This window comes from Amblyomma americanum, chromosome 3 (genome assembly GCF_052857255.1).
Source record: "Amblyomma americanum isolate KBUSLIRL-KWMA chromosome 3, ASM5285725v1, whole genome shotgun sequence".
Taxonomy (NCBI): domain Eukaryota; kingdom Metazoa; phylum Arthropoda; class Arachnida; order Ixodida; family Ixodidae; genus Amblyomma; species Amblyomma americanum.
This window is the reverse complement of record NC_135499.1, coordinates 205,736,329-205,763,339: the sequence shown is the minus strand read 5'-3', so window position 1 is coordinate 205,763,339 and position 27,011 is coordinate 205,736,329. Positions and strand designations below refer to the sequence as shown.

General features: G+C 45.4%; 1 protein-coding gene across 1 annotated transcript in view; it reads right to left on the bottom strand.

Moving 5' to 3' along the window:
- Positions 1-27,011, bottom strand: part of LOC144123598 (zwei Ig domain protein zig-8-like) — a 192,247-nt gene that overhangs the window by 63,579 nt on the left and 101,657 nt on the right. The window lies entirely within an intron of this gene.

Here is a 27,011-nt window from a genome sequence, read left to right as displayed (position 1 = left end):
ACAAGGAAAAGGCAGTCTCCCAAAAAGGTGCGAAATCTCCAGCATAAATTTTGATAGAAGCGTTTACCTTCCCTTGTGAAACCACCTTTCGAGTTTAAGCATGAGGTCCCACCGGCTTGTACAGACACCAACGTAAGCCGATTTGCACGACTTACAGACTGTCTAGGCTTTACTCGGCAACAGAGGAAGGAGCTGTCATGACAATTTCAGAGCACCTCGTTTTTTCATGTATTGCTCCTTGTTTGAATTCTCCATACAGAAGGTGGTTACTAGCATGGGGAAAGGCGTCACGGAGCTCGTCCTCGCTTCGATTGAAAAGATAGTGCGTGTCAGCTCATAAGACATTAAGGCGGACAAAATGGAAGCATCTTACAGGGTGCATAACAGAGTCAATTTGATCGCTATTTTTGTACGTTTTATGTTGTTTAACGTCTCAAAAAGCGACTCAGGCTATGAGGAAGACCGTAGTAGAGGGTTCCGGATAATTTCTACCACCTTGGTTTTTTTAACATGCACTGGCATCGCACAGCACACGGGCCTCTAGAATTTTGCCTCCATCGAATTGCGACCGCAGCGGCCGGGATTCAACCCGCCTCCTTGAGGTCAGCAGCCGAGCACTATAACCACTCTTTCATGAAGCGCGCAGCTAAATGCAGTATTTACATGAACTAATCTATTTGAAAGGAGTCAAATTCTCTCTAAATATTTCAAGGCTATATTACATAATATTTACTGTCTTAAAAAAAAAGCCTAGTAGATAAGAAGCGAGCGAGCTAAAAAATAAAGCAATTTTTTCATGTTATCACAGAAATATACGCATGTTATAATTTTGAAGTTAGTCAAGTTAGCAATGGGGAATAATTGGACAAGAAGTTTAATCCGTCTGACCATGCAGCAAATCAATACCAGTTTTTGGTGCTGTCAGAAAAAAAAAAAGCAGAGAGCGCAGCATGTCGCAAGGGGCGCTGTATCGAGGCACCCTACATGTCGCAGGCGCGTGCTGTAGAATGGGGTGAACAAAAACTGATTTCATCATCCCTCCTGTGTTTTTCGAGCGCCCTCCAACAGACTCCTTTCTAGGGCGGGAAACGAGAGCATCACTATATTCCCCAAGAAAAGATGTTACGCAATGAAAGTTGAAAAGGGGGCACAGCACCCGATGTCACTTATGATCCGATGGTGGTGTGTTCGACTGTCACCCTTGCATTGGTAGTAATTTTGAAATGCCTTTAATGCCTTTTGCGGTAGGCGGGGTTGGCCACTAAACGACTCCGTTTAACTAGTGAAGCGAATTCCAGCCATTTGTCACTCGCATATCAGTGTGCGAAAAAAAAACACAAGGCATGCTCACGGGCATAAAGAGCAGGTTGCAGGATATGGGGCTTGAATTTAAAAGAAAAAAACGCAGATTTTACCTGGGACGGCTTGACGAGAGAAATCGTGCGGAAATTTGGCAAGTGAGTGGTTTGCACCCGCGAACAGGTCAGCCACTATAGCCAAGGAAACGGCCCCAAGCGAAACATCCAATCATGTACCAACGTTACTAGGGGGCACTTTACAAATTCAGTGATGACTTCTCGTTGCGTAAGCTGAGCGAACACACAATTTTTTTACCGAATATTTGGCTCTATAGAAGTGTGCCGGTCTTTCTTAGCAACCTGCAGTACGTGAAGATTGGCGTAATGTTAATCTTTCCGCGGGAAACGTGAGAAATAAGGTAAACTACAACTGCATGTTACGTAACACCGATTACGTGTTCCAGTACTTCTCAGTTCGGGGAAAATCGCCACTCACAAAACCAACTAGCTTTCGGAAACAGGCCCCAAAGCCAGTTTTGTTTCAACACTTTTTTCTGACTTGCACGATGCCTCCGGTTCCGCAATAAGTGCCGCTGGCTACACACCACTGCACTGGACGCCGAACGCTCTAGTACGGCGCAGTCACAATTCCATTATATTTCGTAACCGCTTGCTGTCATTCTCGTAGGCACGAATGACGTAATGAGAGATGCGCACACCTCGCGCACTCGAGCTGCAATGTAACACAAGTCACATTGTAAATGGCAGCCGTAAAACGACAGACCTCCGTCCCTCTGTTCGCTTCCCTTCTCATGGACTCACTATATGAGAGTGTGCCAAAGACAAAAATTAGAAACTACAGGGGAGGAAATGACAAGTCCATTCAACAGCTTTACGTAGACTGGTGGTTAAACTATTCTTGCTGGTTTGCGTTTGTACTCTTTTCGACTTTCACATGTCACTTTGTATACTTCGAACACGTCGTCTCCAAAGCAACGATATGACACCGGAGAGTACGCTCTCAATAGAAAGGGGTAAGTTGGGAGTAAGCTGACCTCTAGCGCAGTTTGTTTTATTAAAGGAAGTGTTCTGGAGGACAGCTTATTCCCATTTTACTCCCGTATAGGCGTATTCGTGGTTAGAATGTAGTTGTTGACTGTCCTATGCATTTTTTCAAGGTTTTAGTTTCAATGCAGCAAGAAGAAAGAGGGCAAAGCGTACTGGGCCTGACGTAACCTCTCGTTCTGGTTCCGATTCGTCCATACCCCATCTTGCATAACGCTACCTAATCTGAACGTTTCGTAACTGATACCTGCATTCGAGAGAATGCAAGTTGGCGGAGTAAGTGGCGCCGTTGCTGTGATTGTAATACCGGTAGTACATGCCTGTCGAAGCAGGAAATGCACTGCGTCTACGATACGGGAAGACTTTATTCGAGAGCGCCCTTTTTAGGGTCCGCACGGCGGCTGCTTGCCTGGAAAACATCTCAGTGGTGGGCAGCATGAAAGAGAGTCAAGCTAATGGCTACGCTAACGACGTGGCTTAATCAGTAAAATGTCGCCGGTAAAGACGCGAATGTAAAAAAGTATACACAGAGAGAAAATTGGCACAATGGTTCTTTTGCGAGTAGGAACCGAAATGAAGGTGTGCTATATGAGCAAGGGGCAAAACATAAGCCCCGTAGCTTTTTACGGAGGTGAGAGCCAGCGGCTACTCGGCCATCTTCCGTGCGGCCCTCGGGTTGTGCTGCGAGCATCATGCCGCCGTCCAAAATGGGCAAACACTGGCCGCAACGGGTCTGGTTGGAGAGCGCGCTCGCGCACACTAGATAATCTACGCAACCGGGAAATTCTGCCCCGCGTGCCGCCGTGGAACGGCGCCGCTTCTAGAGAGGCATTCAGAGGAGAGCGCGATATAAAAGCTCGAAATAAAAGGGAGGAAAAGCTTCTGGCCCGCAATGCTGTTCTTCGTGGCGCCGCTGGGGCGGCGAGCTTTGCAGAGAGGCGGTGCGCGGTGCAATCCCGGCGGAGGTTAGAGAGCTAGACGAAGAGGAAGGTGAGAGAACGAGGGTGCAGGGAGTGTAGCTCTCGCAACGTCGGCCTCGACATAATTGTCCCCGGGCGCTTTCGTCGTCGGGACTTTCTTATATTTTCGCTCCGCTGCGGTGTCTCAAAACCACGCGCGCACCACACTCACCGCGTCGCCCGCAGCTATTTTCAGTGGCTCTTAGAAATGAACTTGGTGCGCTTGGGTCTCGGCCGGCGTTGCGGCACAGAGTTGACTTTTTGTCCGCAGGCACGTCAGCGCGTTACGCTCTTTCTCGCGGAACACGAAATGGTCCGCGCTTAATCCTTTCCTACACGCCCCCCCCCCACCCCCTTCTTCCTCTCTCTCTCTTGCTGTCTCTTTCTATTCTACTACATGAAGGCTGCGCACGCTCGAAGAAGGCTGCAAGCACGTGCCTTTACAGAAACTTTGGCTAACCGTCACAGGCGGTAAGGGTTGCTTCTGCGGGTCGTTGTGCTGTCGGGACTCCTCAGCTGCGCGCACGCATTCATGTTAAGTGGGCGTCGCTAAGTTTTGAAGAAGCGGTCATGAAGACCAACTCGTTATTGTTTGTTTCGAGAAGTTTGCATTAGTGTCCCGTCATGCGTGAAAATTATTCGACTTTAAGAGGGAGCGCTCATTGCATGACCAGTCCTCTTTTTCTCTCGTTGTCCACTTGGGAAAGTCGGTATAAAGTTGGACATTATTTTTACGGCGAGATTCGCGCTTCGTTTATGAGCGGCTGGTTAGTTCACGCGAAGATATCTCGAGGAGAACCGAAAGGCAGTAGCCTCTTTTAATTTGCATATTATGGCCGGTCATAAGTGAGGGGAACAGTGCGCGAGACTCAACAAGACGCATGCTTGACCCAGTTTTCGTAATCCGCGCCGAGTGACCACTGCGAAATAAATGGCGGGACTCAGTCGAAGTACGCACTAACTGCTCTGCGCACGTCCAGGCCGGCTCACCCCGCACAGTTTTTTTTCTTTTAATTTACTGCGTGCAAATGGAAAATAGCGACTTCGGCGGGAAACCGAAGGCCACCTTACAGAAAACAAAGTGGTAGCGTTTTAAGGTAGCTGAACTGCGTAGACTTGCGAAAGCATGTGTTTATCCTGATTGACTCATGGTTTTTCTTTGCCGCAGTAAGAAGTGGATGAAGATGACGATGCGCAAAACACAGCGCGAGTGTGTGTTGCGGTTTAACACAAGGCGAAATCGACTTATTTTATTGAGAATGTATGCAAACTGCGTGACATCCTCAGGAACGAAGGTTTCTCTGATAAAGTCACTGAAGTGATGGAGGTTCTTGTTAAAATCAAAGACCGTAAATTTTGACGTCAAACCAACAGAAACGGTTGGGATGTTTCTGTACTTGCCGCAACAGGCAATAAAAAAAAATGCGGCAGTGGCCAGCGAAGTTGATCTGTTCGCTCCGCCACGGGTCCTAAACTCAGTCGCGGCAATATTTTCTTTATTTCTGCATGGACTATTGGTATGCTAGCTTTCACCAAGATCACCTTCAAGGTCAAGCTTCATACTGACTCAATGAGCCGGTTAAACCTAGTTAAGTAGTTCTTTCACTACAATGAAACCATTTTTTCGAGTCCTTTCACAGGCGGCCATTTCCACCGTTTCCTGTCGGCCGTTTCTTGACACGGCCGCTGAAAGCACGTACTACCTGACGCTTTCAACATCTGAATGGCAGTGCTGCCAAGATCTGGGGAAAAGGGGACACCAGGAATAACCAATAACGCATTGTGTTCAAGTATATATCACGTATGGAGAATTGTAAAAGAAAGACTGTGCAAGCTACCTTCTTTTTTTTCCTTCTCTTTCATTTTATTTGAACCTAGGTTAGTGAACAGCCTCAAGCGGCCTCATATGTGTCGAAGTATCTTGGCTTGGAGGAAAATACACTTTATCTGCTTACTTTGCAAAAGCTTTCAAGCTCAGGCTTTGAATGAAGCCAAATGCATGCCCGGCTTTCCTGCACATCAAAAACTAGAGCCATCTGTTCGCCGCCTGTAGCGAAAGCCGCGTAACTAAATGTAGCATTTTAAACTTGTAATTTTTTTAGAAAACTACAGAGTTCCAAGAGGTTGTGCGTGAACGCGGTGATTATAATGGCCGACACTGCCTGTTCGCTGCAAATATGATCTTTGCTGCTTTAATCATACACTTTCAACCAAGTCCAGCAGTTTCGGACAAAATTTTTGAAAATTGCAAACTTGTAAATTACTTTTGCGGTAATATTGAAGATAATGGTCCATTCTTCTGATATGTAGCAAAATCTATTTTTTAAAATGTTTTCATCAGTCGCATCGAACAGTTAAGACTCCCATAGAAAACCCATGGGGAATGCTTTTGACAATAGCAATAACGTAGATAGAAAAAAATTCAAGACTACGGTCGGGTGATCTGTAGATATTTATTTATTTATTTCATTTACAACATACTGCTAGCCTCATCGTGGAGGCTTCTGCAGAACATGGACAAATTATATACAGATATGAAAAACCTTTACAGTAAGGTTACTGCAGGAATAGAAAATAATAAAAAATATTAGAAATCTTGATTGCAAAATAACTTGCAGGAAGAACAGGGCAATACAATACAATGCGATAAATCATGCACAGAGAAAACAAAATAAGAAATCATTCGAAAACAGTGCACTTATTCCCATTTTAGATTTGACAGTCCTACCAAAAAATTTCAAAAATATTACAGGTGACCACATCATTCGGCAAAGCATTCCAACCTCGGATGGCTTGCGGAAAGAAAAAAAGATTTGAATGTGTCACTATGAAATCTGCATTCGCTAATGTGCTTAGTATGCTTTGTTCTCGAGTTTACTAAGTTAGAAAATGACAAGTACTTATTTTTATCTATCTTGAATGCATAATTTAAAAGTAGAGAAAGAAACTTTAGCCACAAGAATTTGGCCCTATTTTGTATTGTTGGAAGATCAGCTTTGCGTAAAAGTGCTGTAGGGGAATCGCTATGGGGGTACTTGTTATAAATGAATCTAATGGCCTTTCACTGAACGCTTTCTAATTAGTCAATGGAGTGGTTAGTCGACGGAAACCAACCAATTATGCTATATTGTAGCACTGAATGAACAAGTGAAGAATATGCTAATAATTTGGGGTCAGGTGTAGCAGATGTCAAGGAACGCTTTAACGAATAGAGCGCAGTGAGTGCCTTAGATGTAATATACGAAACATGTCTATTCCATTTCAAATCCGATGAGATCAAAATTCCTAAGTGCTTCTGTTCATCAACTTTATTTAGTTTTTGGCTCTCATTACCTTAAGTAAATATTATGACTTTTTTTCTCGGTTACATGATTGAGACAGTTTTATCTAAGTTAAGCGTCATCTGCCCGTGTTTTCACCATTCGGAAACTTGCACTAGTGAGTTGTTAAGAATTAATGGATCTTCATAGCTACCAATTTCTTTGTAAATGATACAATCGTCAGCGAGCATACGGAATGTGCAGTCGATGTTGTATTCAATGTCATTGATGAAGATAAGAAAAATAAATTGAGCTAATACTGTGCCTTGAGGCACGCCGGACACTACTTCAGCACATCCCGAACGTTGCCCTTCATATTCGACGAACTGGAGCTGATTAGTCAGATAAGCCTAAAGCCAACGTGTTATATTCTCAAAACAAAATAATTTATTCATTGTTACAGTGAAATATTATATTATACGAAAAAATTGCGTTCATAAATGGTCTCACGCTCAAAACTGGTTTTGTCCAGAATTTCTGGGTATGACGGCTATAGAAAATTAAGGTGCGCACAGAACATTCGAAAATCGCCTGGTGATTTTTTATGTTCAAAGCCACGCAGCACCGGCTAGCAGTTGCGAAAACTATTAGCGTTTGTTCTGATTTCCTTGGCTTGTAAGAAACGCAACGGTTTACGCACGACAGCAGACTTCAAATCGTTTGCTGTCGTCCATACAATACAACAAAAAGGAAAAGAAGGAATTGCTATCGTATGACGTTGGCAGCTTTAAACAAAAGAAAATTTCTCTTAAGATGTGAGAGATGTAGAATAGGTTAATGCGCATAGTCTGTCCCGGGTTCGAACCCGACCGCGGCGGCTGCGTTTTTATGGAGGCAAAACGCTAAGGCACCCGTGTGCTGTGCGATGTCAGTGCACGTTAAAGATCCCCAGGTGGTCGAAATTATTCCGGAGCCCTCCACTACGGCACCTATTCTTCCTTTCTTCCTTCACTCCCTCCTTTATCCCTTCCCTTACGGCGCGGTTCAGGTGTCCAACGATATATGAGACAGATACTGCGTCATTTCCTTTCCCCCAAAAAATCAATTTTTATTATCATAGTCTGTTTCTCGTCACGCCAGTACCTTCTTAGAGATGTCAAAATAGTTGTCTTTTAAGCGCCGATTTTACTTCTGGCTTTGCGTAGAATTCGTTATGTGAAGCGAGCCTAAATTTTGTCTCAGACATTCTTTTCTGTACTAAAAATTGTCTTGCATAATTTTATCAGGCTCATTGCATTAAAATATTGTTACCGACTGCAAAATTTGCTCTCATGTGTATTGTAATTGAGACCTCTGCGATATAAAATATCATGCCTGTTAACAATGTTTACGATGAAATACTATTGCAGTTCAGTGGCATTACAATCCGGATCAGACTGCCATGTGAACAAAAACCGTCCACTGACTTCATTAATGCTCTGAAAGAATGCTTCACTAGTTTTTATGAGAATTTTTCTTTATTATGTTGCTCGTAATTTGTTTTACTTGTGCTGCGTTCTTGTGCAGATATAATTGAGTCTATTTCTGGTCCTACTTCTCAATTTCTTTAGGAATTAGCCGTACTACCCACTGCAGCTATTTCATCATTAGCTTTGTATTCAATATTTTCTTCCTCAGATTTATTTCACACAATGAATTTGTCAGTGTTAGATTTAGCCATATTTTTGTCTTCTACTTGTATTTTCGTTTACCGTTCACGACTTTCAGCATTCTGCAAACAGTTATTCAACAGTTTACCTTATACAATCTCACAATACTTCATATTTTTATTTTAAGTGAATTGCCATGTTGTGGCCTGCATTTACTTACGTGTTTTGATCCGTAAACTAGTCAATGGCTACCCAAAGAAGTTTATGGAATAATGTTATAAATAAGAAAACGAAGAAGTCTCCCACTGTTACATCCGGAAGTGGCTGGAATCGGCAAGCTTAACAGGCTCCAAGGTTCTACAGGTCGAATTGGCGAACATGTGAGTGAGGGACTGGGGAGGGCATTCGGCAGGGACAACACGACACACTTGTGCAAAACGGTTCACTCTAATGAAGGGCAGGCGGCCAAGTAATCAAGCTAGAGTATTCCAGACCAGTGTGCATACGCAACCCTGGCTGCTGTACTAATAAAAGTCTCTCTAAATAACACTGTTTAGTGCTATTAATAACTTGTTAGGTATAAACAAGCGGCGGCCTGATAAATGCCGAGAAACAGATTCTTGCTGTCAACCTACAGGCTTTCTAATCAGGTTTGAAAAGGTTTGTTCCATGACAGAGGGAAGGTAACAGATGGTCCCATGGGGTAGATATGTGGATCTCAGGAGAAGGAAAGCGTAGGAGAGAGTGTTGTAGAGTAATGTGCACGGGAGTCCACATAACGAGTCCGCATTACTCTCCAACACTAACGCCGCATTGCTCAGCATGCTGCAAATTGGAGGTGCTAAGCACAAGCAAGTTTCATTTTTTAAATAATATGCATTGCTGTAAGCAGCGTCAACTACAGAAGAGCTAAGTGTGTCGCTAGTTGTATAGAGCTCATGTAGAGCGCCTATGATCTGCCCTGCCACCATTAAACTGCGACACTTGCAAACATAAGTTATATCCCTAGGAGAAAGCTTTCTATGAAAGGATGGTTGAAAATGAAAAGGATTAACCTTATAACCTTGCCTCCAAACGTTGCTCCTAACCTACCTTACTCATTGCTTGCTCAGTGTATCGCTCAGAACGTGTGATTAGTTATTAAAGGGCTCATATGACCCAGATGGCGCAGTTAAGAACGCCACGTGGAAGTGAAAGGGGAAAAGTTTTGCGTGAATTAAGTGTCGTCATTTTTTTTGACAAGTGTAATTAATATTCGCTCGTCCTTCGGAGGAGAAGACATCCTTCGTGAGCTGAAACAAATCAGTCGCATCGCAGTTTGTGATTGCCATGCAATACACCTTGGGAACCAAGGGGGTTTAAAATTCAATTATGGGCCATTACATACGATCCGACACACCCACCCGGTAATTATCTTTAGGGAACACGGAACAAGACAAGGAAGTGAGTGCAATTTTATGCGGCCCGGAAGCGAAATTTTCCGCCGGGGAGCATCGAAAACCGCTTATTATGCTCAACCACGATGAAAACAAAGGACTTGGGCAGCAGCTGTCGCGACGCGCTTAAGTGGATTTTTTTCATAGTTGCGCCTTTGCGAGTGCTTTATTTGACGACGCAATAAGATCTCTCGAAAAGTACCACGTGTGATAAACCTTTGCTATGTATCATTCACAAGGTAAGAGGTGTATGATATGACAGGTATGGAAGTACATGTACGATATTCCAAAATACTGCTGAAAATTGAGGTGGGCAAAACAAGTGAGAACTTTGTGCAGTGGAGAGATGGTCCCAGGTCAGCGGGTAAAGTGAGCATAAGGTAGAACTTAAGGTATGAGTGATGGAATGGAGAGTGGGGGGGGGGGGGGGGGGGGGGGCAGGACTAGCTTTAATAAAAACAAATGTTTTGCTGAAAGAACTGAAATCTGGGGCCGTATTCTTTAAGCTGTATATTTTAAAATGTCAATTTCTCGTCCGTCTGGTCCGCTGTCATTGGTCACTCAGGTATAGCCGCGGCTTTCAAGCGTGTGTGGAAAGCGACCCGGCCATTGGGCAGAAGGCGACCGGGCCTCACCGTTGGCTGCATATCGCAGCCAATGGCAGCCAGTGGTCAGGTCCGGTTAAGTGCGATTGACAGAGCGTTGCGATGTACTTCACCAGTGACTGCATATCGCAGTCAATATCGCAGTCAATGCCAGCCAATGGCGATGTCAGGTTCGCAAGCACCCAATGGCCGGGACGCTTGGCTCAGACGCTTTAAAGCCACAGGCATGTCTGAATGAGAAATGACAGAAGACCAGAAGGACACAAAATGACTATTTTAAAATGAACCGCTTATGGAATACGGCCCCTGTGTTTAAAAATGAAAACAAAAGGGCTGTGAAGCCTTCCTATTTTTCAATGCTAAACTAAACTGCATTGGACATCAGAGGTTGTAGCAATGCTTCTCACTCGCAGTGCAACCTTAAACGCAGCTGCTTTGCCGTAGGTACCGCACAGATAACGTTATCATGCGGCAGAACTGAAGATAGGTTGAGAAAAAAGGAAGGCAACAGATGTAGAGCGAATATAACCGGAAGCAATTCCGAAAGGCCGACATACAAGACTGAGGGCACGGCCAAGATACTAGTTGTAAAGAAAAACAAATAAAACAACGTGTAATTTGAGATCGCTGCTTTTGCTAGCGCGAAACAAATGTAGCAATCTTGGGCGCCGAATTCTTTCCGACGATTCTAGTTTTTCCGAGTAATTCTCTCGTCGTATTTATCCCCGGTCCCTCATTGCAATCAGCAGAGAAACAGGAATAAACCAGCAGCGCCAAAGGTGTCTTCGATAGAGAACGGGAGAAAAAGGATTCGCGGATAATGAAGCCGAGGCGCCGATGCAGCTGACGTCGAGACAAAGCGAAACAAGCCAGCAAACAAAACGCGCGGTAATCCTCAAAAGAGCAAATGCGTCGGAAACGAAGGCGAAATTGGAAGTTAAGACAACCACGGCCAGGCGAGGGATGGACGACGGGGGAGCGAGAGGCACACCGCTGTTTTGGGGGCAGTGTTATTCCGCGGCCGGCGCGGACGTTTCGCTGACATGGTTATTTCCACCTCGTTCCGTGTTCCGCACGTATCCGTGTTTATCTGACCGAGTTCCTTCATTGCCTCAGCGCCGAAAAGCGGATAGAGAAAAGATAGAAATTGCTGGGAAAGGGTGGGATTGAGAGCCGAAAGAAAAGGGACGGGAAAGGGTCGGGCACCGTCCGGCTCCCTACTGACCGCATCAGCCCCGAGCCTGCAGCGAAAATAAGATGAGCAGAAAGGGATGGAGCTACGGTAGGGTGCCATGGCCAAGCCTATATATACTGGGCAGCCGTTCGGCGAATGGTGCGTCTGCGATCCCGAAGACCGAACCAAGATCGCATTAACGACGTGAGCGGTGCGCCATGTCGTTTCCACGTCGTCCCCCTTTGCACGTTTGTTTAGATTTTTTACTCATTTCTACCTCTCATCTCTTCTTGCCAACTGCATGTCGTCTCTCCCTCTCCTAAAGCACGGCCTTATATAGAGTCGGAGGCCGCCAAATGCGCACTTTTTCCTCGCCTTTCTCTCCGCTCCGGTTCGCCGACGGTGCACCTACCCTCCTACTATCCTCCGCTCAGTATTGCACACCTTTGTCGCTTTATTTTAGTTTTTTACTTTTATTCTACCTAATGCCCACTCGTTCAGTGCCCACGCAATTCGCGTTCGCAGTTATCCACGAACGGAGGTTAGGCGCTGATGGCATCGGCATGTTTGGAAACAAACGACGACGCCGCAGAAAGCGAACGCGTGGATGTAAGCGCAGGAATAGACTGTAGCCAGGCACAGAGAAAGTGGGAAGAACAGGCGGAGAAAACAAAAGGGTAAAAAAGTGCGGGGGGGGGGGGGGAGAGAAGGACAATGGGGAGGCACAGAGTGAGATCTTCCGGCCGGTATCAAGTGAGGTGGACCGTTAAATGACTTCACGCATCATTTGAACGCTCGTCGTCGTGGCAGTGTCTGTGTGTGTGTCGCCATCCGGGCTAGATTTTTGCCGGCGCAACGCGCCGCGCCATGGCGCTACGAGCAAGCGGTCGTCATGGGGCCACGCCAATGCGATTCGGAGAACAAAAATAAAAAAACCGTAAACTGCAATGGAGTGAACTGCAGCGCCGTCAATACCGCAGTAACGCCGCAAATGAGGTGTCCGTGGCGGAGACTATAGCAAGAATAAAAAAAATTAAACGAATGGATAGCTAGAAGCAAAGTATCGTATAAAAAATTAAAAGTGAAAATAGTTGCCCGACAATCGCGCGCCATGAAGTCTCGCTTGAGTTGAGGGTTTATGACCCCCCTCCTAGCATGCGATTCGGAACGCACGGCGAATGTGCAGCCTGGCAGAACAAATCTCTTTCTGAAACGGGCTTTGAAAAATGTTAACGCGTCGAAAAGCTGATGAGTCGGTGAGCGGGTTGCGTATTTGCAAATTAACAGAGAGCAGCTGAAGTTTCCGCGCGAAAACATAGATAAGTCTACATTTCACTTTGCACTGCTAACAGAAAGCCGCGTGACTGCCTAATAAGTTTCTTCTTTATGTCTTTGCTATCACTGCATCACTGCCCTCTTGGATGAAATGTACATTTATTACCGTCACCAAGTGACTTTTTGGTGAAGAACAGATAACATCGCTACACGGTGCGAGCGGCGATCGATGTCTAAATGAAAAGGCGTGTTGTGTAACACAGAAAGAGAAAGCACAGCGACATTAGTGGTCCTGTCCGTCGCGCGGTGGCTTCCCATCCATGACTCTTTCGTTGCGCAAGCAATAGTTCTTCTTTCGCAACTAGAATAATTACAGTGTGGAGAATAGAAGCCGCGGACAGTGAGCAAGTTTACACGAATGACCTGATACGAGGGGCGAGAAAAGCAGCCTATCAATCACCGGCCGACGCTTATTCTTTGGAGCGAGACTTCTCTAGTCTTTGGGCATTAAGCAGAGCCGTTGATGGAGATAAAAGGCTGCCTGCTAGTAAGAGAATAAAAGCATGGCTGTAATTGATGGCATTTTCTACTTGCCAGAATGACTTTTGATGGGAACAGTGAAGACAACAGTAGAGTTTGTCAAGGCGATAGTAAAACACAGGTTAAATGAATGCACGAGATCACGACAATCTTTATTAAGGACATCTTGCGAACAAAAGAACTGTTTAACCATATTTTGTAGGCAGAGAAAAGGCTCGGTCTAAAGAACTATTAACCATGTCGCAGGGGCATTTAGATGGCCTTTTAATTGATACCATGTGGACTGGCTGGGCGAAAGAGCGTTGTTACCGCATATTTTCAGCGGCTTTCTAGATAACTGCTCAGCTCTGTTGTGTTGACGTAACAGTGTGGCACATTTTTAAGATATTAAAGGTCTTTTGGCGTCGAAAGGGTGTCTCTCTGTTATAGCACGCTTGTAACTGCGTTAAGTGGGGGAAAAAAATGGTGCAGTCACTGAAACAATACTTGCCTCAGAAAAGTAGCTTGTTTTGCAGAAATAAAAAAAAATCCACAAAAAATAGATACCAAGACACTCGCAGCAGCCAGAGAAAGTTCAGCAATGCCGGACACAAAACAAGTACGCTACAATTACACGATGAAACTTGCGAGAAAGTTGCAACAGCTAATTTAAAACAACTGCATCGATTTTAAATACATGTGAAAGTACTTCACGTTAAGCTAGCACCATGATGGTTTTCATAGGTGCAAAATCATTGACCGCGACAGTGGCGCCGCATGTGCTTGGCATGCTATTACTGAGGCTGCCGACGACGCTCGAGTCAGCATTGTGCAAGCGACGTAATATTCTGGAGTTAGATATGGATGCAATATCCCAAAGGCCCCTGGACGTGACCTTTCGGAACCGGTAATCGGTCTCTCAAAAACTTCCTACACCTCAAATACACCAGTGAAACATGTTTGCCCTTTGAGCTATGTACTGCTGGTAGCGAACCGGGAGCTGTCATGAAGCAGCGGTGTTCGGTTGTTCGGTTCTTCCCAAAGCCACAGCTGCCTTGCGTTTGCAGTATGGGTATTATGAATAAGGTGATCAGGCTTTGGTGTCATGGTAACCGTATCACCATGGCCACCAACTAGCAGTCTTATAACAGTGCAGTCCTATCTTAATAACTTTTCTCTATTTCATAATGCCGTATTCACGTTTCGCAGGTCACCCTCTAAGCTACAAAAACCGAGAAAAAATTATCTTATCATATGAAGACACCGTATATTTTTAATTCATTTTTCTGAGTGCTTAATTCCATTAATGATAGAGCGATTTTTTGCTTCTTTCTTTCAATCAAGCGTTATTAGCTTGACGCAAGAGTATATAAAGACCAATGCGGCTATTATTGGGCAAATGATCGTAAGAAACAGGTTTTCATCGCAGTTATCGCTGAAGTATATACTGCATACGTCGGCAGGATTTTTTCCCATTTATTTTTCTGAACCTCCCTGTCAACGGAGTGTTGGCCTTGCTTGACATCTACACGTTGATGTTTTTCGGTTAACTGAAAATATAAAGGACAACAGCGACGCACATCCGAATGTACTTTCGGGTGAGCTTCACCCCGCTATACCTCTGCACTTGACGTTATATATGAGATTAGAATCAACAATTGCTTGCTTATCTAGATGTGAAAAGCCTGAAAATTTCGCTAGCATCTCTCGTAGTTAACGTCGACTTAACCCAACCACGTCGCAACTCAAGTAATGCAACCAGATTTAATTCCGCAGTTGATGGCGCAGAAGCTAATGGCAACGTCAATTCTCCACACTGCCACTCACACTGCCACTCACAGTTTTTCTAAACATGAGGGTTGTTTTTTCTTTTTTTTCCAAATATGGGTTCCTGCAATTAAAATTGCCATTTTACAACAAGACCTAGGGGATTGCAGAAGGACTGGAGTCGGTCTAGTTTGGCGCTCGTAAACATCAATACATTCAAAAGAACTGCCACTATCGCAACTCTTGTGTGGAATACTTGGAGCCTGTAACAGATCAGCGCTCTTTCGTGTGACAAAGAAAAGTTAGTACAACGTCTTACGAGCAGGCGTGACGAAATTCAGATAGGCATGAACCTCCTGACAGGTTATTGGGCTCTATAAATCTTGTCGAAACAAATAAACACGTAAACTATGAACTACATAAGATTGGAGATATGCACGCTGTTATAAGGGTATTGCCTTTCAAAGAATTCGTGCATTGTCCTCTGTCTTGTACACGTATATATCTTCTTTCCCTTTGCTTCCATGTATGTGCAAAGTTAGCGACGCAGCAAATATCCGTACTTTTTCGCAACAGCACTGCCTAAGACATTTCTCTTGCTATGCTGTTCTATACAGCCCGTACTGAAAAAACAAGAAGATGTTTCTAGCGCAATGCGCGTCCGTCTCGCAAGCTGGCGTCGTCGCAACGAAGCTCGGATGAAAGCATCAACCCCTTGTTTACAATATAAGAAAAAACAAAACAGCAGTGCCCGCTGACGGCGCAAAATCAGGAACGCGCGAGCCAAGAAAGTCAAAGACAGGCGCATCCGCAACCGCGGCGGCGACGACCAGCCTAATTTTAGCGCGCCGCGCGAAAGGCTCGTGAATTACGACGTCAGCGTCACTTTATAAAGAGCCGCCGTAAGGAAGAAGCACACAAGCGCGAGTATTAAAGCGGTAAACAGAGCAGGACGCTATACGCGAGGCTGGACAGCCTCGCGAGAGTCGGGGAGCCTGCGGGGTCACGTCAGCGGGCTCGAATTCCAGAGCGAAGCCGCCGCCGGCCATGATCGCGAGAGCGCGCGCCGGGGAGTTAAGGATGACAAACAACTGTTTACGCTCCACCCCCACCAGCGCCTACGCTCGCGACCAAGCACACCTTCCAGCGCCTGAATAGCGCGGGTGCGGAGGCGAGCGCGCTCGAGCTTCACAAATGGCGCCGACGGGATGCTGGACAAGAAAGCAGAAACAACACTAAACAAAAAAGTAAGCACAAATCTTGAAATTTATCTCCCTGCTCGTCCTCATCTTAGGTGTGAGGACGGCGCCAACGAAGACAACGTTGGCCTAATGTCGCTGTCGCTTTTGGAAAGGTGTAAGGCGCGCCCGGCGCTGACGGCCCCATAAGGACAGTATTCATCGTCACGCTGCTTTCCCTTCTTCCTGCGTTCCGTGTTCCGCTCAATGCACGTTTTTGATGCGGCTGCTGCGGCCACTGCCTTTTCCGTTATTTGAGTCAGGTAAACACCTTTGCTTACTCGCTTTACATTTGATATTTGCGTTCCTTTTTGCCTTAGTTGCGGTGATTGGATTTATAAGTCCAAGGGAATGAAATGTGCCATTTTGTATCTCGTTTCCCTGCTGCAGCGTGGCGGTGCTTCGCATGTACCGACTCGCAATATGTTCGCGGTGCGGTCGCGCTTGCCGCGCCTTTCTTTTAGAATTATTTCGCTGTGCCAGTTTTATAGCCCTGTCCCAAGCGTTGTTTGTTCTAATGATGTTGCTTCGTGAGGCACCGAGGGTGCATAGAAATACTGAACAAGGTGCTACTACTCTTATATTTCAGAATTTTCTGTTGTTTGCTTTCTGCGGCGTACTTCAGTGCGATAACTATCCCTTTATCACACAGCCCCCTTTTCTTCTGCTTTGTACGTATTCGTCAGTAGATGTGGTGCCGATGTTTTAGAGGGATGAATTTATCTACGCGAAATTCATCGCAATATGCATTGTACAAATATGCTTTTATTAAGCCCGTGGGCGCGATCAATCCTCCTTAGAACATAATTCATTTGCAACTTACAAGTTTTAATGATATTTCTGGAATTAGTTCTCAATCCCGTAGGATAGGTAAAGCTTGTGCAAGTACAGTTTACGGTGTTAACACTGTGCAGCCATTTTCTAAACTCGTGCCTTGCGAAGTTGATTTAAAGAGAACTCGAGACAAAATAAAGTTGACCTGTACTGATAAATTTCCGCTCTCGAGCTAAATAAAAGCTAGCAACGACGAAAATGGAGCTTTTATAAGCACTAGTCGGCCAGGGAATGAAATACAGATGTCTCCATCACCGGCTGATTTCACAAGTAAACCGTGCGCCGACACTGTTTTGTTGTCGCGCATCCCAGAGCCCAGGCGATTACGCATTTCACTTCGCAACGGTGATCACTGGGTTTGTCTCGATGCAGACGTCACCAGTTTGAATCGAGTGACTGGAAACTTTTTCAATGCAATTTTGTCACCAATAAAAGCGTTTTTGTTGCCTGACGGACATCACGTACATCCAGAAATACTTGCAGAACTGATTTTTGCTGAGAAGGAGTTATTCTCGCTGTACCTTTAAGCTGAGGCGTATACCGTGCAAAGTCAGTGCACGTTAAAGAACCCTACGCGGTAAAAACTACCGGAGCCCTTCACTACGACGTCCTTCATAGCCTGAGTCGCTTTGGGACGTTAAATCCTCATAAACTAAGCTTAAGCTGCGATTTACTGCTGTCATAACTGTAATCATTAGTACTGTTACTACTAATACTATTGCAGCTACTACTACTGTAGCTGCTATATACTTTAGCTACTACTGCTACTACTACCACCCGCCATTATGTTATCGACCTTCGCAAAGGCCGATTGAATCAATTTTTGTTTCTTTTGTAATTTAGGAGAGGAAGGAACCAATGAAAAGAAAGCAGTGCTCAAAGCGAGCGAACAAGGGCGTGCTCGCGCAGACGAAGATCAGCAGAGCTGCAGAAGAAGGACGCGAAAGACGTGAACTGGCCAGCTGGCCGTTCTCTTTTTCTGGGGGTGCTCGCTAGTGCGGGAACTGCGTGAAAATGGGGGGTCGTCAGCGGCGCGCCTTGGCGAGTCCCCGGACAGAAGACCGCGGGCTGTTTGCGTATCTGGCGCCCAAAAAAAAAAAAAGGAGAGGGGTCGGTCGGCCTGCGCGCAGCCATTGTGTAAATGAGTCCCACGCGAGTGCTTTAAGAGTGTAAGCGGTGCGGATGGGAGACACACGTGTAGGGACATTCCGCGCTTGCTGGAAGGGCAGAGGTGGATAGAGGAAGACCAAAATGACTCTGGCCCAGCTTCTCGGGAGTTTGTTTTTATTCGTATTTTTTTGCCGTTTCTCGGCATCTTTCTTTGTTGTGCACTACAGAACAGAACAAAAGAGAACAACTGCCGGTCGGCCTTCCTCGGCTCGAGAATAGAGATCAGGGAGTAGGCGGAATCAACCAGTTTTGCTTGGTTATGTCTGATTGGTTTAGACAACTCGTGCGAGTTCTTTCACACCGTCAGGCTACTGGCAATAACACATGCTTAGTATATATAGACTTCATACTTGGAAGCTTTCTTGAGACAGCACCAAACATTTGAAATTGTTCTTATTCCGGCATTTGAAGCTGCTTAGGTTGAAAGTAGGGTGTGAAAGGTGTGGCCAGTGGAAATCTATACTTTTTTTTTTGGCGCCGAAACTGCAGAGGGTGCGTCTGTGTCATTTTTTACTCCTTGGAAACTTAGTTAGCCGAAATACACGATTTTACCCCGTCCCTTGCCGCCTTTGCTTTGACTTAAAATCGATTCCGTTACACTAAGAGGTTATCGGTTTTCTGTTCTCAGTGTCGTATGCTTAGCCAGAGTCGGTTTACTCTTCTTAATTTAGGCCAAGATATCAGCGAATCGGAGTACATATATGCTTAAAAAACGCGTTTTTTTGTAATAATTTCAGTTAGCTTTTGTGAATGTATTTTTTTCTTACAAAACTTAAAGCCATGTTGATTATAAAGATGTATCATTCCATATCAGGCTAAGAAAAACTAACTGGAACCTCTTAACAGTGCTCAACTTTATTAAATAGTAAACAATTTTTCCTCTCGCATATTCGTAAACAGGTAACTGTGAGTGTATCAGTAACTGATCCGGAGTTCCCGGGTTCAAACCCGACCGCGGCGGCTGTGTTTTTATGGAGGAAAAACGCTAAGGCGCCCGTGTGTTGTGCGATGTCAGTGCACGTTAAAGATCCCCAGGTGATCGAAATTATTCCGGAGCCCTCCACTCAGGCACCTCTTCTTCCTTTCTTCTTTCACTCCCTCCTTTCTCCCTTCCCTTACGGCGCGGTTCAGGTGTAGAACGATAAATGAGACAGATATTGCGCCATTTCCTTTCCTCAAAAAAACAATTATTATTAACTGTGAGTGTAGTCAGAGCAGTATGCGAGCCTACGAACTTCGTAGGAAACTGGGATAATATTTCAGGAGTACATGCGTTTTCTGACAAGTCACCATTCGCTTTTCCGACAAGATTACTACATCTTCTGGAGAACCGTATTTGCATAGCCTAGTCAATGCTAATTTGATCCCCTTGTTATCTCTTTGTACTGTGCTGTTTTCTCACAACTTTTTCTCAGCAACTGAAAATGTAGAAATTTAAACCAGCAATTCTAATATCCTATCTTATTGTACCTGACACGAATGAACAAGAGGGTTTATTGAAATTTTTTTTCCTGCCAAGAAATGTATTCAGAAAGCTCGCAAAAATTATTACAATTCCTGTTTTTTTTCTGTTTTATTCTTTATTCCAAACACCGACATTGAATTGCCTTTCATGAGCGCTGACAGGAAGAATATTTATCGGGGATGTTAACCTGGACGCCAGCATTTGCATGTTCTTCTAAGATGAACTGCGTGCAAAGTAAGCGGTTCGAGAAGCCTAACTTGGCAAGGAAGTAAATATAGAAACAAGCAAAAGCTGGGCGTTCTCTCGACATATACTTTGAACAAAAAAAAAACATGCACGCAAGGTATGAAGCGCATGCTGCCAGCGGTTACAACTTCCGGAGCTAGACCGAAAACTTTATCACGCTCGGCCTCATTCAACGACGCAGAGCAAAAAAAAAAAGAACGAAAGAACAACGAAAAAAAGAATGACGAGACGATCCACGTTTACTCTTGAGCTCCCGAGCGCATTTTCTTATTCTTCTTCGGTTATTACACCACGGCTATGGTGCCGGGCAGAGCTCCTTCTTTTTAACTCGACGTGCAGTGCAGTTCACAGCCGTTATCAGTTCCAAGCCCATATAACACTTTTCTGAATTTTTCTCGGCACTTTTGCGGTTTTCGCTCGGTGACCGCGACCAAGGTAGAGTACCCGCGCCTTTGCCGCGACGTCACGCTACCGCGCGTTGTTGTGGAATACAAGCGTATGAGCACGCCTTCTCGGCTCACATTTTTTTTTTGTCTAGAGCAAACACTCTTTGTGTGCCGTGCGCCCGTTACGCGCTTTGTTTTTTCGTCGCCTCCACAGTCTATCATTTTTGCGCCTATTTCTTGAGTCCCCTTTTCTCACGCTGCCTTCGACGTTTTTTTTTTTCATTTCTTTTTTTTTCGCCTACGCTTGGCGCGTCCTCCCGAACCTTCCCCTCCATCCCGTCTTCAAGAATGTGTTCTCTTTCTTACCTTTACTGCGCCTTGAGCCGCATCATCTCGCGCATTGTTCAAGAGCCGCCTGCTTCTGTCATTTACCTCCACTCTCACTGTTTCTCCCTCTCCTAATCTACGCTTCCTTTTTGTTTATTTACAGAAAAAGAAGCCGCCTCCGATGCTTTAGAGGGCAGAAAAAAGGAAAAATGCAATAACTAGGGAGATTGCGCTAGGGAAAGAAAGGAAGTGGTCCCCATTCCACAGGGATGCAGCGGCGGTGTGCTGTGCCCCTCCTTACCGCCACTCACAGCCATCGGCACCGCCGCTCATCCTCCTCACCCTCTAACCCGACTCCCTCGTGGGCGCACTTCCTTGCGAAGCCCGTGTTTATAGTGCGAGGCCCGTATACTGATTCGTCGAAAACCGCCCGCCCTTGCAACCCGCACGAAACGCCGAAGCTTCGCGCGCGGCGGCGCGAGCTCTCGCTTTGCAACTTGCTGCCGCCTCTCTCTGGCGTCTTGCGAGTTTTCTGCCGCAGCGCCGCGTAGCGGACTAGAATATCTTCTCTTGCTTTTTTCTCCCTCTCTTCTTCTGACTCCCTTCATTCTTCCTCGCTGAGCAGTCCCGCCGCTCTCTCCTTTGCATCCCTATGCGGCGAGAATCAATTTTGAACAAGTCGAGCGTGAACATAGAAACTTGGAATGCGGAGATTAGAAAACAAGACTCACTGAAGAAAGATAAAAGGTGGTGCAAAGGAGGCGAGAAGAGCGTGATGTAGGGGGGGAGAGAGGTCTTGGTTTGAGCGTTGAACAGCGAATGAGTGAAAGGATGGCGGAGGCTGCTGCTGCATTTGCCGCGCACTCCGAGAAATTCTGACGCACCAGAGCGGCTAACGCTGCTTGCACGCGCTCTCGGGTGGCGGGAAAGCGAATATCGCGCGCGCGGGAAACTTGTTGCGGTGGAAAGAGCGGGAAACGTCACGGGGCGGAGGCCGCCTAGCCGTGCACGGGGCGTGGTGGAGAGGGGCGTGAGATGCGGCGCCGTGCTGCTTCTGACGCTGCTTTCATTCATGTTTAGTTCTTACTTTTCCCTAGTGTATTTCAGTTTTTTTTACTGAGGAATTTGAGCACATTTGCTCGTTACAACGCGTGTAAGGTCCTTGATGGCAACCAAGATGAAACGCTTTATCTTCGTCGCAGTCCAAAGGCGGAAAAAAGCGACACCAGGGAAATGTGAGACGCGCGGAAAAACAAGGCAACGAAAAGATTTCGAGACTGAAAAGAATTTCGTGAATGTGATTCATTATGCCATGGAAAATTACGGGCATAAAAGTGTGTCCCGTGACAAAAGGTGGTTCAAGCTTGCTATTCGTTTTGTGGGCACATTGTTCTCTTGAGGGCAGATGAAAGGAAATTGTCCTGTCGAGGCCCTTCTTCAGCGGCAAGAGAATAAGATAAGATGCTACGAGCAACAACATAAGAAAAACCTTCATGCTTTTTGTATTTTTGTTATCATACCCCAGCGCTACATATATCTGATTAGTCCATATTACTTTGTTCTCAACGTCTAAGCAACGTATTCTCTTTTCGGTGTGAAATTCTCGGCTGGTTTCTTGAAAATTATTTTTGGGGCCGCGTATTATGAGTTCAGTGTTATTCCAAGCGATCACATGAGCCTTCTGGTGTGGCATTTAAAGTCGGCATGGTTAAAACTATAACTTGCACAGCTTTACGCTAGCGTTCCTGGCAAATGCCGGCAGATTTTTCGGAGTCTGAGCTTAAATTTTGCAAATTACGGTGCAACGAGATGTTTGCTCTACGACTTATTGCTTTGATTAATAAAGCCCGTGCATAGCGTCGCGATTAATGTCAGCCGTACCCTGAAAGTTTGTTTTGGCTCTTCCGTTCTTCACCGCTGCCTGTTTTGTTTACTCAGCGTAAATATGACTGCGGAGCTCATCTTGCTTTTATTTTAATTTTTGCTTGGAATCAAAAATTTGCTTAGCAGAAATAGCATTCACCGGAAGGCGGTAAAAACGTGGCCGCCGTTTCTTATACGAGGGTTTGACAAAGTTTAATTTTTGCGAACGAAGGCAGCCATGCGTTGGAGACGCGCAAACATTTACCTCTCGAAGCTGTGTCACTGACCTGAAAGCAATGAGCATATATATATATATATATATATATATATATATATATATATATATATATATATATATATATATATATATATATATATATATATATATATATATATATATATATATATATATACATATATATATATATATATATATATATATATATATATATATATATATATATATATTTATTTATTGTGCACAAATGCAAAATCAACATATTTCATATGTTTTCGGGCTTACGAGAATTTATTGAGTCGTAAATATCTTTATATGCGCGATGAAAGCTTGTCAGAGGATAGAATTTCTTGCGCACTGATTTTTCGCACATATTGCTTATAATTTGTTCAAACGACGTTGCCTGGACATCTTGGTCTGTGTACTAACGCGGTCCGTTGCAATGACTGCCCTATCGATAACATCGTCAAGAATTCCCACTCAGGCAGAAGGCACGGCCAAGGAAAACTGTCTTCCTGGCCCTTAAGACCGCTTGTCTTGCTTGTTCGACTTCGCAACCTCAGTAAAGCTCTGAGCTCAAGACGAGAATGAGGGAGAGACCGAGGTTAGCTTTCTTTCAAACGCCACTCAATGAAAAACAAGATATGGTGGGATGGGGCCGGGTAGCAAAAAGTGCAAATGCAAGCCCCTGGTAAGGCAGCATTTGTGCATCGGACAGTTCTACTGCAGTGGGAAATGCATACAAAGGCCAGGGAGAAGACGACCAAAAAACAAAACTTGCTTGCAGCGAAGGGCGTAAGTCTGTATAACAGCGATGCTTGGGGCGAGTGCTATATTGTCTACACGCAGCCTCTCGGTGCACCAGCCTGCAGCCACATACACAACATGCGGGTGTGCGTGCGTGTGTATGTGACATCGCTTAATAAGCTAGGAGAAAAATGGGGGAGCCAGCGGTGACCGCGTAGTAAGAGGAGCAAAACCACCGAAGGCACGACGGGTAGAGGCTAACGGCCCCGAGCTCGCCTGTGAAGAAGCCAACCCGCCGCTGCAGCCCGCAATGGCTGTCCAAGCCTGGCTGCGACAGCCATCTGCACGTGACGCGGCGCTTTGTTCGGCGTTGCTCGGCGTCTGCGGCAGCTATCGTCCAGCGAGACACAGAGAGAGAGAGATTCAAGAGAGGTTACGGGTGGTAGGCAGGAGCTCCGGTTGCAAGAACAGCGTACTATCGATGTGGTGAACGCAACCAGCCAACCTTTCCTCCTTTCCCTCACGCTGACGCAACCCCCTTTCCACACAGCGACAACGTCAGGCTCACTGAAGCCATTGAAGCCGAGGAGGCCCCGCCACTGGGTCGCTAACAGCGGAGGCGACGGCTAGCGAGGAGTGGGGCGAGTAGATGCGCGCATAATGGCTCTCCTCGGGTTATTTTCACACACTACTTTTTTTACCCGGTTCTCGCTCATCCCCGATGTCTTATTCTTTTTAGTTCTTTATTTCACCTCCCTGTCTCGCACGAGAAGTGAACGCAGCCTCGGCGGCATCCAAGAATGGTCCATTAAAAAGCGCGCTCTTCCCTCTCCGCTGTTCTCGGGCCATTCTGCGTGGCGGTCGGGTCTATGTGCGCGCTATAGGCAGGAATGACGACGCGAAGAAAAGCGGCGCGGTAGACGAGAACGCCGTAAAAAACGCTACGCCGACGTTGCAGGCGCGCGCGGTGGCAGAGCGCGAAGCGAGAAATATGGCGGCGGGCTCGGGAGAATGTAAGCGCGCCGAGAAATTGCGTCGAAAAGAGAGACGCTAACGGGAGGCTTAAAATAATTTATGATGACGAGAAAGGCGGTATTGAGGAGCGCGTGCGTCAGACAAGGGGAGTTTTCATCGCATGTAAATGACTCTTTCCGCGCTTGCTTGTTTGTTCGCGGCGACAAGAAGTACAACCGCCGTAAACTTCCGCTGGTCTTTGAGCTTTCTTTTTATTGCTGATATCTTGAGTTCTTGGCAACTTCAGTTCTTGCGTTCAAGGCAACTGCGCGTTATAAACTGGAGTTCCCGTTGCAGGATTGCTCCGGTTATTAAGAGCGCGCAATTAAGCCACCGATGTGCAGGGTGCTATTATAACGCGTACAAGATACACCGGTGCGAAGCATACACTAACAAATAAAATAAACTGAAATCTGCTTACGAGAATGCTGAAGGCCAGAACAAAATCAAGCTGTTCGGTTTCTAAATTGTGCAATTTTTCTGAAATCTGTCAGCATTTCACTGTTGCAAATTCACTGAAAAACACTTTTAGTTTAATATCGCACTGAAAAAGTCGGTAGAAGAATTGAAAGCGGCTACGCTCTACAGAGAGTTTCTTTCCAAGAAAGCAGTTGTCTTGTTTTCTTTCCCAAGCTTTAAGCGATATTCCGCTAGTGTTCTTTAGGAAATGTTGAAAACTACATAAAAGAAATCATGCCCCGAATAGCACTTCGCTATGGAAAATAAGTGCAGCGAATGGCGATGTTTGCATCTGCCTTAAAGCGGAGGCTTAGTGCCGCTAATCGAAGAGAGTGTATTCTACAATTTTCTAGTGCCAATTCAAATTACACGGCAGTGAGAATTACAGCTCCAATATGTAGCTGCCAGCTAACAAACAATACGGAAGAGCTGCTTGAGAATGTTAACATGCTCAGGTAATTAACGATTTCTATTAAAATCGCTACTTTATTTTGTTAGGGTTCTGTGTGAGGTAAAGAGTATATATTCCACCACATCGTTAGTGACTTCTTTAGATTTTTCGCATAGTGATAGTAGTACACACGGCGGCAAAACTGTTCAGCGTGCCAGATGTTCGTCCATATTGTTTATGTAAATTACGTCGAATTTATAAGCATGAAAACCAGTGGTCACAGTGAAAACGAAGCCAGTGGTCAATAACCGCAGTCTTACAGTTGCGCCTGAGTTTTTTTGGGTGCAGAGAATTTCCCAGGTACGAGGAGGGAATTAACACTTTGTGCTTATGGAACAAAAACACAAACGAAATTCGCGCATTTACAATAGCATCAGAGCTTGAAGACAATAGCTAAAAAAGTTTATAGGCCTTAATTTTTCTCTAAGCTGGGCAATACACGATCCCACGTTCGGACAAAGGCTGAAGTGTTCTTCTGGATAAATATCTCCATTGCCCTTAATTGTGTGCGGCAGTGCGGCGACCGCGTGAGGTAAACAGACACAATATATGCGTATACGTTTGTAAACTTTTTTTGAATGCATTAGTAAACTTTTGACTTCAACATCAACTTCAATGGTGTTTTAGTGTTAAAAAAAAATGTAAAGCAGCGTCTTCATAGTGCCTTTCCCTAAACCTCTGCCTGTTGCTGTGTGTCTGCAGCAGTGTTTGCATAGATGAGACTGCTTCTAGGGTAAATATCTCAAAGGAAACCCGAAGACGCGTCAACAGCAATTAGTAGTCGAGGTACTCGAAGGTCTATTAGTGACTGCAAAGGCCACTTACGACGCGGGAAAGTTTTTAGCAGTGAGTGCCTATCCACATGTGGACATTCGCGCAGGTAGAAATTGTAAGGACGCGTGTACGACTGTGTGCATGCTTCTAAGGTTCGTGGCAGTTTTCTAATGACTTGGGGCTATCTAGGCTCTTCAAGCGAAAGGAAATGAATACCGTACCCGTGAAGAGGAACTCAGCTATACCTACAGACGAGTGTTGAATTAGGACGCACTTGGAAACTTAATGCACTGGCAAGTAAAGCGGCACGTGCCAAAAGTCAGACTTCGTTTCGCTGTGGTTTGCTTCTCTCTGCTGCGTTTTAAGTCCAATCCCTGCATAAAATGGGCTTTCTGTAAGCTCTGCTGTGTGCGTTCTGTCCAGGCCCAGCTCATTTAGAGCATATGCTTTTCTAAAATGTCTCCCTCCCTCCTTCCTCTGCGTTATTGTCCTTGTGGAGCTGCAGGTACTTGTTTATGCCTGTACAAAATAAATAAATAAAGCAAACACACGTGGCGCACTCTAGTGCTTTTCATTTGCGGGCTTTCGTGAACTTGACCGTAATTATTCTCTTTTGTGGTGCGAGTACTGCCATTTGACTCAAAGGAGTAAAGTTCATCGCGTGGAAGGGGTCTTCCCAAGAGGCAGACAATAACAGGATTTTCTGAGAATACAAAAGCGAAAATCCTCACCTTGTCTGTGGAGATGGGAGGGGATATGTTTAATTGAAAAACAAAAAAAGGATACTCCTTT